This window comes from Notolepis coatsorum, assembly GCF_963971535.1.
Source record: "Notolepis coatsorum genome assembly, contig: SCAFFOLD_489, whole genome shotgun sequence".
NCBI lineage: Eukaryota > Metazoa > Chordata > Actinopteri > Aulopiformes > Paralepididae > Notolepis > Notolepis coatsorum.
The window spans coordinates 80840-97500 of NW_028171810.1; the positions used below are offsets into that span (position 1 = coordinate 80840).

The 16661-nt window shown below is 42.9% G+C and overlaps 1 long non-coding RNA gene across 1 annotated transcript; it reads left to right on the plus strand.

The window, feature by feature from the left end:
* Positions 1–246: 246 nt before the first annotated feature.
* Positions 247–14293, plus strand: LOC311248178. Its single transcript, XR_014620926.1, has 4 exons — positions 247–526; positions 2624–2759; positions 3826–3876; positions 14120–14293. It is a non-coding gene; the product is annotated as an uncharacterized lncRNA (long non-coding RNA).
* The last annotated feature ends 2368 nt before the right edge of the window (positions 14294–16661 follow it).

Sequence of the window (16661 nt, forward strand, 5' to 3'; positions counted from 1 at the left end):
ATTGCGTGACACAGTGCGTTCACATTATCAGTCAATCAGTCAAATGTTGTGGATGTGGGGGAGGGGAAGGCTGCAGTGCAGGCACTTGTTGAGATGTGGTGAGATGGACTTGGTGGCTGTGAACTCTAGAGTAGCGCGTTACAGTTCAACCAGAAGTTGGTGAGAGGGGGAGGGGATGGGAGGGGGAGGGGAGGGGACGGGAGGGGCTATTGATTGCAATGTGACGGCGTGACGGCTGGAGTTAACTTGAGGGGCGGCTCGGTTGAATAGTTGGAGATGATTTGTCTGAGTTTGTTTACCTGTTTATTTGTTTTCTCTTGCGGTTGTATATTTAGATAGTATGACTTGTTCATGTGGAAAAAGGGATTTGAAGACGTGTGCTATGTGGCAACGTCTGCCTCCGTTGGGATTGTGTGTCGAAGACAATGTGGGGATCAGCGATGGTGGAAGGCGAACGCTGAAGCTAGAGCGGGGACACTGGAATCCTCGCGGATGGTTTGTCGTCTCACGAACTAAGCCAAGCAAGGTAAGGCTTTGTAACTAACGTTTGGTTTATTAACTGTCATATTTATGTTACAATCTAGTTAGCTCTAGTTATTTTGTAACGTTAAATGCAATTTAGCCTGTAAACGACCCTCTAGGTAGCGTCATTCGGTTTGTGTGTGATAGGATAGGGAACCGGAAGCAGCTACTGCGCGCATGAGCTCAGCTTTACGGATGAACCGAAAGTCACGAAAGGGGCTAGGTTACAGCTAAAAGGAAAGAGAGATCTCCGTGAATATCTTCGTTATTCTTTTGTTATTTGGACATTTTGTACAAGGTAACTGCTGTGCACTTTCTATGGTTTTATTATTTGGTTTGAACTCACTTTTGTTTGTGTTTTTGACAACTTAAAGTTATTCCTGTTACTGTGAGAATAGTATTCTCACAGTAACAGGAATAACTTTAAGTTAGGGATGCACGATAATTATCGGGCCGATATCAGCAATTATGACGTCATCCCGATAAACCCGATAACGTTATTAATAGCTCCGATAATATAATATATTTTTTGGTAAAAGAAAATGCTGTGTGGGTGAATTGGAATGAAGTGCGTTTGTTTTGACTGTAGGCTCATCCCGTTTTGCCAGTACTGTGGTACGACTGACAGCGTGTGGTTTAAGAACAGGGCGTTTTACACAAATCGAGCGCTCCCTTTCTTGGCTGTGACGTAGGCACGTAAGTTTCTGAATCAGCGAGGACGTTATAAACAAAGATGGCCGCGTCGGTACTCGGAATTTCAGAGGAAAAAGATAGCTTGCTATTTGTAATAAATGCAATGGAGAAGTTCCACAAGGAGGGAAAAGGGCAACAACTTGTAATACATCCAGCCTGACGGGTCACCTGCGGCATCACCACCGCTACGATGGTGTGTTATTGTGTTAACTTAAAAGCCTACGACGACGCGAGGAGCTAAGCAAAGCTAGCCCCTTCCATGGCTGTGAATGAATGAATGAATGAAAACTTTATTAACAGATTGCAGAATGGGTACAGTACAGTACAGCTCAATACATACAATTGTTAAGGGGATGCAGACCAGAGAAAGACTTTCGTCTTGTTTACATCAGGGTCCCCCATTTTCAATTCATCGTAACATATATGACATACATGACATACAGATAGACAGTACTGCTACATCTATACATTTATGACATACCAGATTTGCAATTACAGTACTGTTTGTGATACAAAAAGAGTCCAGAAAGAAAAGAGTATATACATTAGGCGTAGAAACTGTACATTGGATTGGGTAGGTGGGGGTGGGGGGGGACTGTACATTGGAGGTGGTTGGGTGGGTGGGGGGGGGGGGGGGGGGGGTTGGGTAGGAGGGGTGCAACCCTCGGTTGAACGCAGTCACTTATGGCTCCATAGTAGCCAGGTTAATTTGCACCACCAAGGACTGCTTAAAAGCTAGCGGCTTGAGCCCTTGGGTCATTTCTGTCAAACTTCTTTAATTTAGCAAACGACTCGTCAATAGCTGGCTTTGGATTCACAGCAGCTTCTAGCTTCGTTCTAGGTTCTAGCTTCTAGCTTCTAGCTTGTTGCAGGTGACTTGTTGTGGTGGTGATGTGTCCACTCAAAGCCTTTTTTTCAAGGCTCCGCTTTGAAAAAAGAAGAACAAAAAGCTTCGAGCGTCTTAGGTTGGATGTATTATAAGTTGTTGACGGATTGTGAATTTTCATTTGGAAAAATAAATATAGTCACTTTATCAGTCAATACTGTTCGTTGTCTTGGCTTTTGTTTCTGTTGTCTGGTTAGGTCGCATTTAAGTTGGTGTTAAGTTATTGTCCTGGGAAGTCTTTTTATGTATTATTATTGTATTGTGATATGTTTTGTTTCATGTTGAAAAAAAAAATTTGATAAAAAAAATAATATATACATTAAGAAAAAAGATTATAATACAATAAATATCGGTTATCGATATCGGTTATCGGCCTGAGGAGCATAAAGTTATCGATATCGGTGTCAAAAAATCAATATCGTGCATCCCTAGAGAATACGTTGTTTTCTTGCTAGCTTGGTCATTGCAAATTGCTAGCTTGCCTACACATTTAATAAGGTCCAGAGTTTTGTTTGCTTATAGATCCGGAAAGAAGACTTTCATGTGGTTTATGGTTAAGCCCCCTGTTGGAGAGAGAGGACCTCTCGAAGACACTCTGACGTCACGAGACCGTCGCCATCTTGGTATTGGGGAAACAAACGGATTTCTACGATCAAATGTATGCGGTGAGCTCCGTTTTTATTACATATTTTAGCACATTCTTGTTCATTTCATAACCTTTTCATATAATTTGTTTTGAAAATATTGAGGCCAACATGGCATTTCACTATTTCGAACGCCTTAGTTTCTGGTTATTATAAGTGCATGTTTCCCCCCAAGCCATAGACATGCACTTAGACAGAAAGTTAAAAAGACAGGAAGTTGACTTCGAGAATTTAGTGATATAGACCACCGTAACACTTCCGGGATTCTGAAATCAGGGAGGAGATTGCGGGGGGGTCAAATGAATGAATGTGGACGAGAGCCGTGATGTAAGTGGTTGCCGATACGGCTGTGGGGGTGCTAGAGACATGATCGAATAGACGTTTATGCGCCTCGCTCTCCTGAACACGGCGTGACCCATAACTAATCGATCAGAACTAAATCGGCAGAGAAAAAGCCCATTTTAAAGCACCTATTCCGCATGGACATGCGCAGAGTGCCCATGGAGTCTGGACGACGCGAGATGACGCTCGAATGAATGTGGACTGTTCCATCAGAGGGGGAGCTTTGATGGTCATGTAAGTGGCTACAGACCGCTGCACTTAAATATAAACATTAGTCTACCTGTAGACTCAATGAGGTAATTGTAGATGTCGCCATAAGACGCGTCTGGCCATTTAGTGGGATCATTTCGTCATTATCCTGTTCGGCTGAAAGGACATTGGCCACCGAAGCTCCCCCCTCTGATAGAACAGTCCGCATTCATTCGAGCGTCATCTCGCGTCGTCCAGACTCCATGGGCACTCTGCGCATGTCCATGCGGAATAGGTGCTTTAAAATGGGCTTTTTCTCTGCCGATTTAGTTCTGATCGATTAGTTATGGGTCACGCCGTGTTCAGGAGAGCTAGGCCTACTGTCTTCTACAGCAGACCAGGCGAAATAATCATGCATGTTCTAGCAATCATGTTATCATTTAACAATATGGCTATCTCTTTGCATTGAATAGTGTAAACAATGACCAGGCTTTTGCTAGCTAGAATGTCATCTAACCCCCCTCTCCCCTTTCTTTCTGTACCACACAGTTCGTATTCATTGATAATTGAATGGAAATAAATCTGTTAACTGGCTACAAGGTAATCACTGGACACTTCATTTAACTTTGTCTCTGTGTGTAACAGAGTTAGAAATGTTATTTAAAAACAAGACTAAAAAATGTCTGTCGGCCTGACAAATTGTCATCAAAAGTGATCATTTTCAAGTATGTTATTATACATGTTGCTGTCTCACATGGCTATGAAAAACTTCCCACATCTATAAGCTTCAATTTAAAGGGGAACTATTTTACTATTTCTTTCACTATTTGGGCACTTTTACACAATTCCTGTGAGTCTATGGAACACCTCTGTAATATATATATTTTTTTTATTCATTGTTTTGTATTTCTAATCAAGTCCTCAAAAACAGCATTTTTCTACCTCAAGATTTCAAGCTGTTTTGAGCCTGGGCTGCAGGGCGGCTCCTAAACCACTGCGGAGCGTCGTCGTCTATCTCAACATTAACATGCAGCAGTGACTATATGACATCACATATCGCGCACATTTCAAACGACTCAGTTCAGTGAGGGTGAATATTGTGAGAGGAGAGTTGGAAGAATGCGCCAATATGAGAATTTTGAGACATAGATCATATTAATATAAGTTCACATAGCTAGGAAACAATGCTAAACACTCAAAAAGGCCATTTATAAGATAGTTCCCCTTTAAGTACAAGATGACCTTTCTATCTAGAAGATTACATGAGCTAAGTTATCCATCCATTGTACCTCAAATCGAGAAAATAGAACATTCAAAGCATTATCCTTTTCTTCTTTTTTTTCTCTTATAAATATCTAAAAAAATATATTAAACAAGAGTTGAGACTTAAGTAATGTAATGCTATACTATCTGAAGTTAATTACATGAAAAATGAACAATATTACGCCCCCTGGTGGACCAGGGTATCACAGTGCACCTTAAAGCAGTGCTGACCGGGTTACACACACCAACCAAAACCCTAACCCCGTTTCATGTCACAGCCCATCTGAAGTTATTCAGCAAAGACAATTCTGGGTAAATTGATATATTATTCTGGCTGTGGGAAGAGATTGAGTGTCCAATATTTTTTTACATGAAATGTGGCAGCTCTTCTAGAGTGATAACATTAACGTTGGCTTGTAGATTGTTAGCTAATATAGCCAGCCCAATGTAGCTAGCTAGTGAGAGTAGAAGTGGGAGAGAAATTATGAAATTGTAATTATTAAGAGAATTTATTATAATTATTAGCAACTCTACTTCTAGAGTGATAACATTAGCTAGTTAGATTGTAGATTGTTAGCTGCCAGCCCAATGTAGCTAGCTGACAGAGGGAGTGGGAGACTAGTGAGAGCAGAAGTGGGATATCAATTATGGTGTGTGTGTGTACAATATTTTGCTATTGTAATGAATATACTGACTTTCTGATGGTTGCAATGCTACGGTATAGTCAAGGTGCCAAAGAGGCGACAAGATGCCTGGATACCTTGCCAAGAGTGCTTCAAAAAACAATCAGCCACCCCCCCCCCCCCCCCCCCCCCCAGTCTGGGATATTAGTCTGTGTCTGAGGTTAGATGTCAATGAAATGTGAAACATTGGATCTAAATGAATGTCTATTGGCACATTATAGCCTGTTCAAGCTGCTGCGGTCAGGCAAGCGCCATGCAGCAAGAACAGAGAGACTCCGACTCAGCTTCTTCCCCCAGGCCATCAGAACACTGATCTCTCCACACATAAACACACACCACACATCCTGCACTCTCTCACACACAAACACACTGCAGGTCACTTTAGGGAAAAGCAAAAGCACTTCTTTAAAAAACAACTGTTTTTGTATAGTTAGTATAGGAGTTACATATAGCATAACTGTATATTGTATAACTTAGTAGTGTATATAGGACTCATTACCTTTAATTTGTAAGCTTAGCATTGTATTTGATCTTAGTACATTTTATCATGTCTATTTTATTAAAGGTAATGAGTTCTATATACTATACAATATACAGTTATGCTATACTAACTATAGTTGTGTTTTTTAAAGTGACCTTTGCTTTTTCCTAAAGTGACCTGTAGTGTGCTTGTGTTCATGTGTGCTTGTGTGTGGAGAGATCAGTGTTCTGATGGCCTGGGGGAAGAAGCTACATTTCTGTTCTTGCTGCATGTATGCGAAGGCGCTTGCCTGACCGCAGCAGCTTGAACAAGCTAATGTGCCAATAGACATTAATTTAGATCCTATGTTTCACATTTCATTGACATCTGACCTCAGACACGGACTAATGGCTGATTCTTCTTTGGGGCACAGGTATCCAGGCATCTTGTCTCTTTGGAACCTTGACTATACTGTATCATTGCAACAATCAGAAAGTCAGTATATTCATTACAACAGCAAAGTATTGTACACACACACACACACATCATCATTTATATCCCACTTTTGCTCTCATTAGTCTCCCACTCTCACTAGCTAGCTCCATTGGGCTGGCAGATAACAATCTATAAGCTAACTAGCTACTGCTATCACTCTAGAAGTAGAGTTGCTAATAATTATAATTAATGTTCTTAATAATTACAATTTCATAATTTCTCTCCCACTTCTACACTCACTAGCTAGCTACATTGGGCTGGCTATATTAGCTCAATCTCTTCCCACAGCCAGAATAATAGATCAATTCACCCAAAATTGTCTTTGCTGAATAACTTCAGGTGGGATGTGACATGAAACAGGGTTCGGTTTTTGGTTGGTTGGTGTGTGTAACCTGGTCGCGTGTATGCCTTCTACAACGCTGTTCCAGTTCCGCATTGTCGTTTTGCGCTCTGATTGGCCGAGCGCGCGCATGTGCATGAGCCGCGCCGCGGCCCTCAGCCAGGCAGCAATACTAAGCTCCAGTTAACCTAATTTATACCGTAAGCAATCATTAAAAAAATATACCGTTAACTGGAATATGTTGTTTCTTTACACATATGTTGGATTATGTAATTGGTTTGTCATGACAAACCAATAAAAAATCGCGCGACTCGGGCTTCATCGCCGCCTTCGCGGCTGCGTTGCGGGTCCACGACCCTCCGTGCTGCGATAAGGCTTTCAACAGCGGGGAGAGTATGCTGCCTCGAGCGGCATCGCTGAGCTCGCCATGGTGTCCGCTGGACTAAGCCAGAGACTGTCTTATTATGGGGCTTATGCAGAGAAGCGTAACACAACAGTGAACACATAGTTGCAATGCATCTGTCAGTCGTACTTAACTATGTGTTCACTGTTGTGTTACGCCTTCGCGGCATAAGCCCCATAATACTCTCCCCGCTGTTGAAAGCCGGAGCACGGAGGGGCATTGATGAAAACGGCAACGCGGAACTGGAACAGCGTTGTAGAAGGCATACACGCAACCTGGTCAGCACTGCTTTAAGGTGCACTGTGATACCCTGGTCCACCAGGGGGCGTAACATTGTTCACTTTTCATGTAATTAACTTCAGATAGTATAGCATAGGGGCTGACAGTTACGCTCGCCATGGACGGTCGCAAATCTCTGAGCTCCAGCAAGAACTCCAGCAACAACTACAATCAACACGGAAAACCAACAAGGTTTTTCATACATTTCATCATCTTCCTACTATGGATTACAGATTACTTTAATTCATCAAGAAAGCCGAACCAAACGGATAAAAGAGAAATCGGAAGAGAAAGCGGTAGTCACAATGACTTTTACCTCCTCGACGGCTCGGAGCAGAAACATCTGGCCATCGGAACCGCAGCTATCCATGGGTTCCTAACGGCAAATCCGGAGCGGAAGAAAATGCCCCCAGCAGGTAAACTAGATCGAAGGACGATAATCATCCTTTATCTACTCCTTGCGGGAGATATTAAATTAAACCCGGGCCCGACTACACGACTACAACAGAAAGTGATGAATCAGAGGCTCCCACAAATAGTGACGGTTACCGTCGCGATCAACAATAATAACAACAACATCCCTTTCAACGACACCAACATCCTAACACCGGCGTCGGGTGCATACATTCCACCCGTCACCGGAGCAGTGATGACTGCCGTCGCGATCAACAACGACAACAACATCCCTCCCAACAACAACAACAACATTGTCAACCCCGGACCCAGCCAAGTCAGGACCCCCGTCAGGACGCGAACCCAGACGCGACGACTGGGTCTGGCACTACAGGATGCAACGATGGCTTCGGATGCCTACTTTCCACCCGAGGCCGGAGCAATCAACACGCACGGCGCCGCCGCAAAGGAACACACGGGAGGACGAGACGTCTCCACAGCAGGGAGCCGGCGGGATGGAATCAACACAGCCCCGGGCTCATGCCCCCTCCCCACGGAATTCCACCACCAGGCGACGCCAGCAGATGAACAGGACAAAGAATCTCACACCCCCCCCCCTCCCACACACGGACCAAATAATAACAACACAGCCCCACCCCCCTCCCGTCGCGGGACACCCACCTTGATCAAAGGATCCCCCACCCCCCCTCCTTTCACCAGCAGAGGACAAAGGATCATCCCCACCCCCCCTCCTAACATCAATGAACACAGGACCCCATCCCCCCCTCCCCACCTACCGCCACAAGATCAACCACACGGACTAGGATCCCCCACCCCCCCTCCGGACATCACAGAGCCCCCCCCCCTTCCCACAGAAGAAGAATCCTACCTTTATCTCAATGATATAGACGACACAGCAGATAAAAACGGACTACATATCTTTCATCTTAATGTAAATAGCCTCAGGCACAAACTGGCAGAAATAAGAAATCATTTCAGTAGCGGAAAGGTAAACATACTATGTTTCTCAGAAACCAAACTGGACCCATCAGTAACAGACCCGGAAATTGAATTAGAGAACTATTCTTTAGTCCGCAATGACAGGAACAGGCATGGAGGAGGTGTCTGTATGTACATCCATCAAGACACCAAATTTATTAACCGTACAGACCTAGATCATGAGGCTATTGAAACTGTTTTTGTAGAAATTCTATTTGAAAGGGCTAAATCTGTTCTAGTCGGCACAATTTACAGACCGCCAGACCAAAATGGCTTTTATGACGTGTTGGATGAGTGCTTAGCTGGAGTTGAGGATACAGAAATGATTCTTATTGGGGATTGGAACACGGATATGCAACAAAAAGATGCACCCGTCTTCAAATCCTACAATAGGTTTTGTGATCTGCACGGCCTCAGCCAACTAATCACACAACCCACACGTGTGTGTGAGTCAACTCAGACTACCATTGACCTCATCCTGACCTCTGACAAGTCCAAGATCGCCAATAAAGGGGTTATAGCATGCGGGTTAAGTGATCATTATATGATATTCTGTACCCGCAAAAAGCTAAAACAAAAGGCTGGCTGTCACAAAACAGTCACATCTAGAGACCTAAAAACCTACTCTAGCGAGGCCTTTAACCTTGAACTGGAGGGTCTGGACTGGTCAGATGAGCTCAATGGTACACTGGTTGAAGAAACATGGCTTGGCTTCAAAACCAAATTTTCAACGATACTAAACAACATGGCCCCCCTAAGAACCACCAGGGTAAAAAATTGCGCTGAGCCGTGGATGCACGCTGAAATACTGACCGCTATGAAAACCAGAGACAAAAAATGCTCTGAGTTTCGTAAAAGTCAGTCAAAGCTTAACATAAGCCCGAGCAGTGAACTCCAAGCCCACGTGACTGAACTCAAACTGCAAAGAAACAGACTAAGAAATGATGTAAACTCCATGATCAAAACAGCAAAGAAAAAATTCATCAATGACAAAACCGAGGAAAACAAAAACAAACCGCGTGAACTTTGGAAATTACTCAATAACCAACTAGGCTGCAGTAAAAAACTTAAAACCAGATTCTCAAACATAAACATAAAGACGGACAACACGCTCATCACAGAAAAGCTGGATGTAGCCAATTACTTAAATAGTTTCTTCACAAACATAGCCACAACACTGGTAAACAAACTACCCTCCCACTCAGGGCATTATGGGGTAGAACACATAGTAGCTTACTACAAAAACCTAGGGGTCCACAAAGACGACTTCAAACTGGAAATGGTAACAACAGATGAGGTACTCAAAAAACTGAGCGCCCTCCAACCTAACAAGGTCACTGGCCATGACAACATCCCCTCCAAATTCCTCAGAGACTCAGCAGCCGCCATCACCCCAGTCATCACACACATAATAAACCTCTCTATAAAACAGGGACACGTCCCCAAGGACTTCAAAATTGCGAGAGTGACCCCTCTGCACAAAAAAGGCAGTAAATTAGACCCAGGCAACTACCGCCCTGTTTCTATCCTTACCTCCATCTCGAAAGTCATGGAAAAAATTGTATACGAACAGGTCGAAAAATACCTTGCGGAAAAAAATCTAATCTACGAATTCCAATCTGGCTTCAGAACATCCCACTCCACTGACACATGCCTTCTCTATTTAAACGACCACATCAAACAAGAGGTGGACGCGGGCAAATACTGCGGCATGGTCATGCTGGACCTACAAAAGGCCTTCGACACTGTCAATCACACCATTCTGATTGACAAGCTAAAAGCAATTGGTTTTGATAGTCTATCAGTGAGCTGGATGCAATCCTACCTGGAGGGGAGAGAGCAGATGGTGGAGGTAAACGGTACCCTATCCCCCCCCCTCACAGTAAACTGTGGTGTTCCACAAGGAAGGATACTAGGTCCGCTACTGTTCCTAATTTATGCAAATGACATGTCGTCAGCTTGTGACTGCAACTTGTTCCTGTTTGCGGACGACTCAGCCCTGCTGGTCTCTGACAAGAACAAATTACAGGTTGAAAAAACCCTCAGCTCAGAACTAAGCAAAATCTGCATATGGCTCGCTGATAACAAACTATCATTACACATGGGCAAAACAGAGTCCATTCTCTTCGGTTCAAATAACAAACTCAGCAAGACCGACGGCTTCTCAGTTACAGTGGGTGACAATATTGTCACAAGGAAAGAAGATATTACCTACCTGGGTTCCATCCTAGAGGCAAATCTTTCCTGTGACAAAATGGCATCCAATGTAATAAAAAAAGTCAACCAACGAACTCGTTTCTTGTACCGGATCTCCTCACTGGTAAACAAGAATACCCTGAAGACTCTAGCAGGAGCACTCATTCAAGGGTACTACGACTATGCTTGCACCTCATGGTACCAAAGCACCTCAAAGGCGCTAAAAACAAAATTACAAACATCTCAAAACAAACTGGTCAGACTACTGCTTGACCTTACTCCTAGAACCCACCTCACCCCTGCCCACTTTGACAACCTAGGATGGCTTAGAGTAGACGACAGAGTACAGCAACTTGCAATGGGCCTGGTCTACAAGATACACTACACGACCAAGGTACCCATGTACATGACTAAATACTTCCCAAAGGTCAGTGAATACCACGATCACAACACCAGAGGGAGCTCCACAAATCATGTTAAACCCAGATTCGGCTCAAACAAGGGACTAAACACGTTTCGCAATTATGCCACATCAATGTGGAACGCCCTACCCAAAGCTGTAAAGGAATGTGAATCACTACCCACTTTCAAAAACACTCTCAAAAAACACCTAAGGGAGACTGCAACTCGAAACTGGCCCCTGTAAATGTCCGAACACAACCCCCGCCAATGTACAGTAAATTACCAAGTATGGTCTTGTCAATAATCCAATGTACAGTGTTGTTTGTACAGTTGTACAGTGTCCCCCACCCACCCCTCCTACCCACCCCCCCCCCCCCACCCAACCACCTCCAATGTACAGTCCAATGTACAGTCCCATAATCCAATGTACAGTGTTGTTTGTACAGTTGTACAGTGTCCCCCACCCCTCCTACCCAACCCCCCCCCCCCCCCACTCCTACCCCCCCCCCCCCCCCCCCCCCACCTCCAATGTACAGTCCCACCCCCACCTACCCAATCCAATGTACAGTTTCTACGCCTAATGTATATACTCTTTTCTTTCTGGACTCTTTTTGTATCACAAATACAGTACTGTAATTGCAAATCTGGTATGTCATAAATGTATAGATGTAGCAGTACTGTCTATCTGTATGTCATGTATGTCATATATGTTACGATGAATTGGAAATGGGGGACCCTGGTGGAAACAAGACGAAAGTCTTTCTCTGGTCTGCATCCCCTTAACAATTGTATGTATTGAGCTGTACTGCACTGTACCCATTCTGCAATCTGTTAATAAAGTTTTCATTCATTCATTCATTCATTACATTACTTAAGTCTCAACTCTTGTTTAATATATTTTTTAGATAAAGAAATAAGGGTAATGTTGAATGTTCTATTTTCTCGATTTGAGGTACAATGGAGACCTGGTCATATCAGGTGTAATCTTCTAGATAGAAAGGTCATCTTGGACTTCAATTGAAGCTTATAGATGTGGGAAGTTTTCCATATCCATGTGAGGCAGCAACATGTATAATACAATACTTAAATTATCACTTTTGATGACAATTTGTCAGGCGGACAGATTTTTTTGTCTTTTGGGGTATTCTGAGTGTGATATTTGACAATAGAAAGGTAGTAAGCCCCAGAGTATTATTCTGATACTTCCCCCTATGTGTCAGGATACACCATGCAAAGTTTCAGACTTATCTGACCATTTATGCAGTTGCATAAATGTTTTGGCCCCTGAGAAGTTGGAGGGGTGGACCTGGCTCCCGGCCTACATCCTCCCAAGATGACAACGCTCGCCCCCACAGACCAGGGTTTATCAGAGACTACCTCCAGAATTTGCGAGTAGAGAGAATGGAATGGCCTGCCAACAGTCCTGACCTCAACCCAATTGAACACTTGTGGGATCAGCTTAGGCGTGCTATTCGTGCAGGGTGACCAACACAACTATTGGCTGACTTGAGAGTTGCGACAAATCCTGGTTGAGGAGTGGAATGCCATCCCACAGCAGTGTGTGACCACGCTGGTGTCCAGCATGAGGAGGTGCCCGGCTGTTGTGGCTGTGTATGGTTCTTCCACATGCTACTGAGGCTCCTGGCTGTTTGTTAAATTAATCAATTGTAAAATTGCCATTATGTATAGTTTCTGCCTTGTTACTGATGGACTCCAATCATCCAATCCACCAAACAAGAGTCAATAGCAACAGCAGAATAAACTTTGAATAAGATTCGGCTAATTCTTCATGGGCGCAACCCACATACTCGGCAGTGCTGCTCATCCCACAAATGCATGTTCCTTACAAATGGGGCACCATAGGGGCGGTTAGGTGGCGTAGCGGAGCTTGTGTTCGTCACCAACCCCGGAGCTGTGAGCTGGATTCGCCTGTTCGAATCCAGCTCACAGGTCCGGGGTTGTCACCAGCTTGGCTGGCCGCTCACACTAATACAATTGGCAGTATTAGAGGGTGGGAGAAGCTGGCGGGGTGGGTCCGGGTCGTTGTAAACAGCTACTACAGTTCGGTCGGGGCGCCTGCTAAGCGCGGATGGGACCTGAGTGGGAGAGTGTGATCCTTCCACACGCTACGCCCTCTCGGAGAATATCCGCGCTGCCAGGTGAAAAGAAGCGGTTGATTGGCTGGACGTGTGTCGGAGGAAGCACGTGGTAGCCTCCACTCTCCCAGACCGACTGTGGGGGGTAAGTGCGCAGCGACCAGGAAGGGGATTGGGAATTGGCATAACGACTAACATTGGGATGGGAGAAAATCGGAGGAAAATGGAGGGGGAAAAAGATAAAAAAATAAAAAAATAAAAATGGGGCACCATTTAAATGGGAAATAAACAGGCTTTCCAACGGTATAAAATGTATTGCCAAGAAGCATTGTTACAACAGAAATAATCAGCCAAACACAAATTTCCAAACTTTATGTTTATCACACTAAATAGTTAGACATGATGATCTTCCGGACCTTTGCTTCAAGAAATTCTCTTAACTGGACCTCTTAAAATGTTTATTGAATACCCCTGTTTTATTTTATTTATTTAAACTTTTTTTTTTTATTGCATTTTCCATATAATCTTTTTACATGTTTTCCACATCATATGATACAATACCCCTGTTTTAGTGGAATATAGTAGTATATATTTTCTGTTAGGATATCTGGGTAACAGTACTGTATATTTGCATATCGTGTATGTCACAAATGTAACGGTACTATATACCTGTGTATGTCACTGAATTGAAAATGGGGGACCCTGATGTAAACAAGACAAATGTCTTTCTCTGGTCTGCATCCCCTTAACAATTGTGTGTATTGAGCCGTACTGTATTGTACCCATTCTGCAATCTGTTAAATAAAGTTTTCATTCACCTTGTGTCTACTCTAGGAGCTACCACATTTGAAGAGTCTGCTGTACAGACAGGATGTCTACTGTGGGACCTTCATTGCGGCCTAACCAGCGACAGTTTCTAACGTGATTCTCGGCGGAGCAGCAGTTTTCAAATAAAAATGAAACTTTTTTGACCAGTCCAGTAGAATCAACACACAACCAGCATCTCAGTAGCTCACAAAAAAATGAATTGTTCTACAAATTGATTTGTTATAGGCCTGCCGCGATAAGCAATAAATCGATTAATTGCTGCGATAATTAAAATGAATGCAATGATTTTGACGGGCGCGATTAATTGCTATTTGCGCGTTTGTTTTAATGAGGCGGAACCAGTGCCGCTTGTCAGTCACTGTCCGTGTTGGGAGGCGGGCCGCTGACGTTACTAGAGTACAGCACGGGAGCTCCGTGGGGCAACGCCACAGCTTAACTACATTTCTCAATAGTGTTGCTCCTTTTAACCAAGTAGCATTATTTGTAGTGTAACGTTAGCTATTTTTAGACCCAAGTAGTTACTCGCTACTGCCCGGAGAAACTGGACTGCTAAATAAAGATGAAAGATAGAGCGTTGATTCTCATTCCATGCTAACAACATTAGCTAAATAACTAACAAACGAAATACAACGTATAGCATAGCTACAAGTACAACACAGAATAACGTTAATACAATTACATGCATCATTGTTTACAATGAACGGGTGGGGCTAGTCAAAGGACTGGACACGGGGACAAGTTAAACATGAATAAATTTATTATAACACTCCGGTAGTTTCGAGTCGTGCTGCAGTGCTTACGCACCACAGCTATTCTATTATATACTGCTTTGACGCTTCCTCCTCATCGTTGATTGCCTGTAGTAGCTGCATCTAACGTTAGTAGCTAACGTTAAAACTAACCTAAAGTTAGTTGTTCACCAACAATCTCAACATTTGTTATTAGCTCAAAAACAACCGGACGAGACAAGTTGTCGGCTCATATGTTCTGCTTAGGATAATCACAACAATACTTCCGGTCCGGTCGGTGGGCTTCAAAATAAAAGTCTAAAACCGGAAAAGACGGAGCGGTGGGCTTCAAAATAAAAGTTTTGGGAAATACATTTCTCAAAAAAAATTCTCTAACCGGTCGCAATAATATCGCTTATCGCGATATTTTCGGGGGCAATTAATCGCCCAGCAAAATGTGTTATCGTGGCAGGCCTATGTAGTTATCGGGTTTAGTATGATGAGTGTATACATGTATGTATCTTTGGCTAAACTAAGTAAAAGATGAGCTCATCAACCACATGTGATACACATCAGACTTGAACATGTCAATTAATGATCTGATCATACTCTATTGATGGCTAGGATATTAAAATGTTAAATGTCTTTTGTTCTTGGATATGATAATGGTCTAATTTAAGTGCATTGGATGTCTTGTCTCCTGTGGCTACAATAAAACTTGTATTTTTGGTACACAATCTAAAATCACTATCCCTGTGTAGTTAGTCATTGAGCTATGTCACTCAAATACTATAACGTAAGTATGTGCACCTGCACCATACAAAAGGCTGTCATGTTAGATCAATTAAACAATTTTGAAACAATGCAGACTGGTGAAAAGAAAATCAAACCTTACTGTCATGCACTTGTCCTAATAAACTAACCTACACTGTAGCACTCAACACTTTGATGAACATTGTTACTCAGCTGATAGAGTTGTACCCTTCCTGCTGTCTTGTTGTACAGAACTTGTAAGTCGCTTTGGATAAAAGCGTCAGCTAGATGTAAAGTGGTTGACTATAAGTACGTATTCAAGACCTAAACTCTTTCTCTGCATCCCCTTAACAATTATGTGTATTGAGCCGTACTGTATTGTACCCATTCTGTAATCTGTTCATACAATTTTCAATCAATCAATCCGCAGCTTAATTACTGTAGCGATATAAGAGTGATTGATTGATTGAAAACGTTAACAGATTGCAGAATGGGTACAATATATAGCTCAAATACAACAACTAACGGCTAAGAGGATGAATACATGGAGAGAAACATTTCTAAATCGTCTTGAATCTATAGCTCAACATGAAACAATTCGCAATTTATCATAAAATAAGTAAGTATAATTTTATTTCAACCAGAAATGCTTACAATAACGTTAGTTATGGAAGGGAATTCATTTTGTGAAAAAGTGTTCATGAGGCAGAATTATTACAACACAGCCTATATAACTCGTCATTGATTGATTGATTGATTGATTGAAAACTTTATTAACAGATTGCAGAATGGGTACAGTTAAGTACAGTACAGCTCAATACACACAATTGTTAAGGGGATGCAGACCAGAGAAAGACTTTAGTCTTGTTTACATCAGGGTCCCCCATTTTCAATTCATCATAACATATATGACACACACGACATACAGAAATATTACAGATACAGTACTGCTACATCTATACATTTATGACATACCAGATTTGCAAATACAGTACTGTTTGTGGTACAAAAAGAGTCCAGAAAAGAGAGTATACATTTGACGTAGAAACTGTACATTGGAGGGGGTT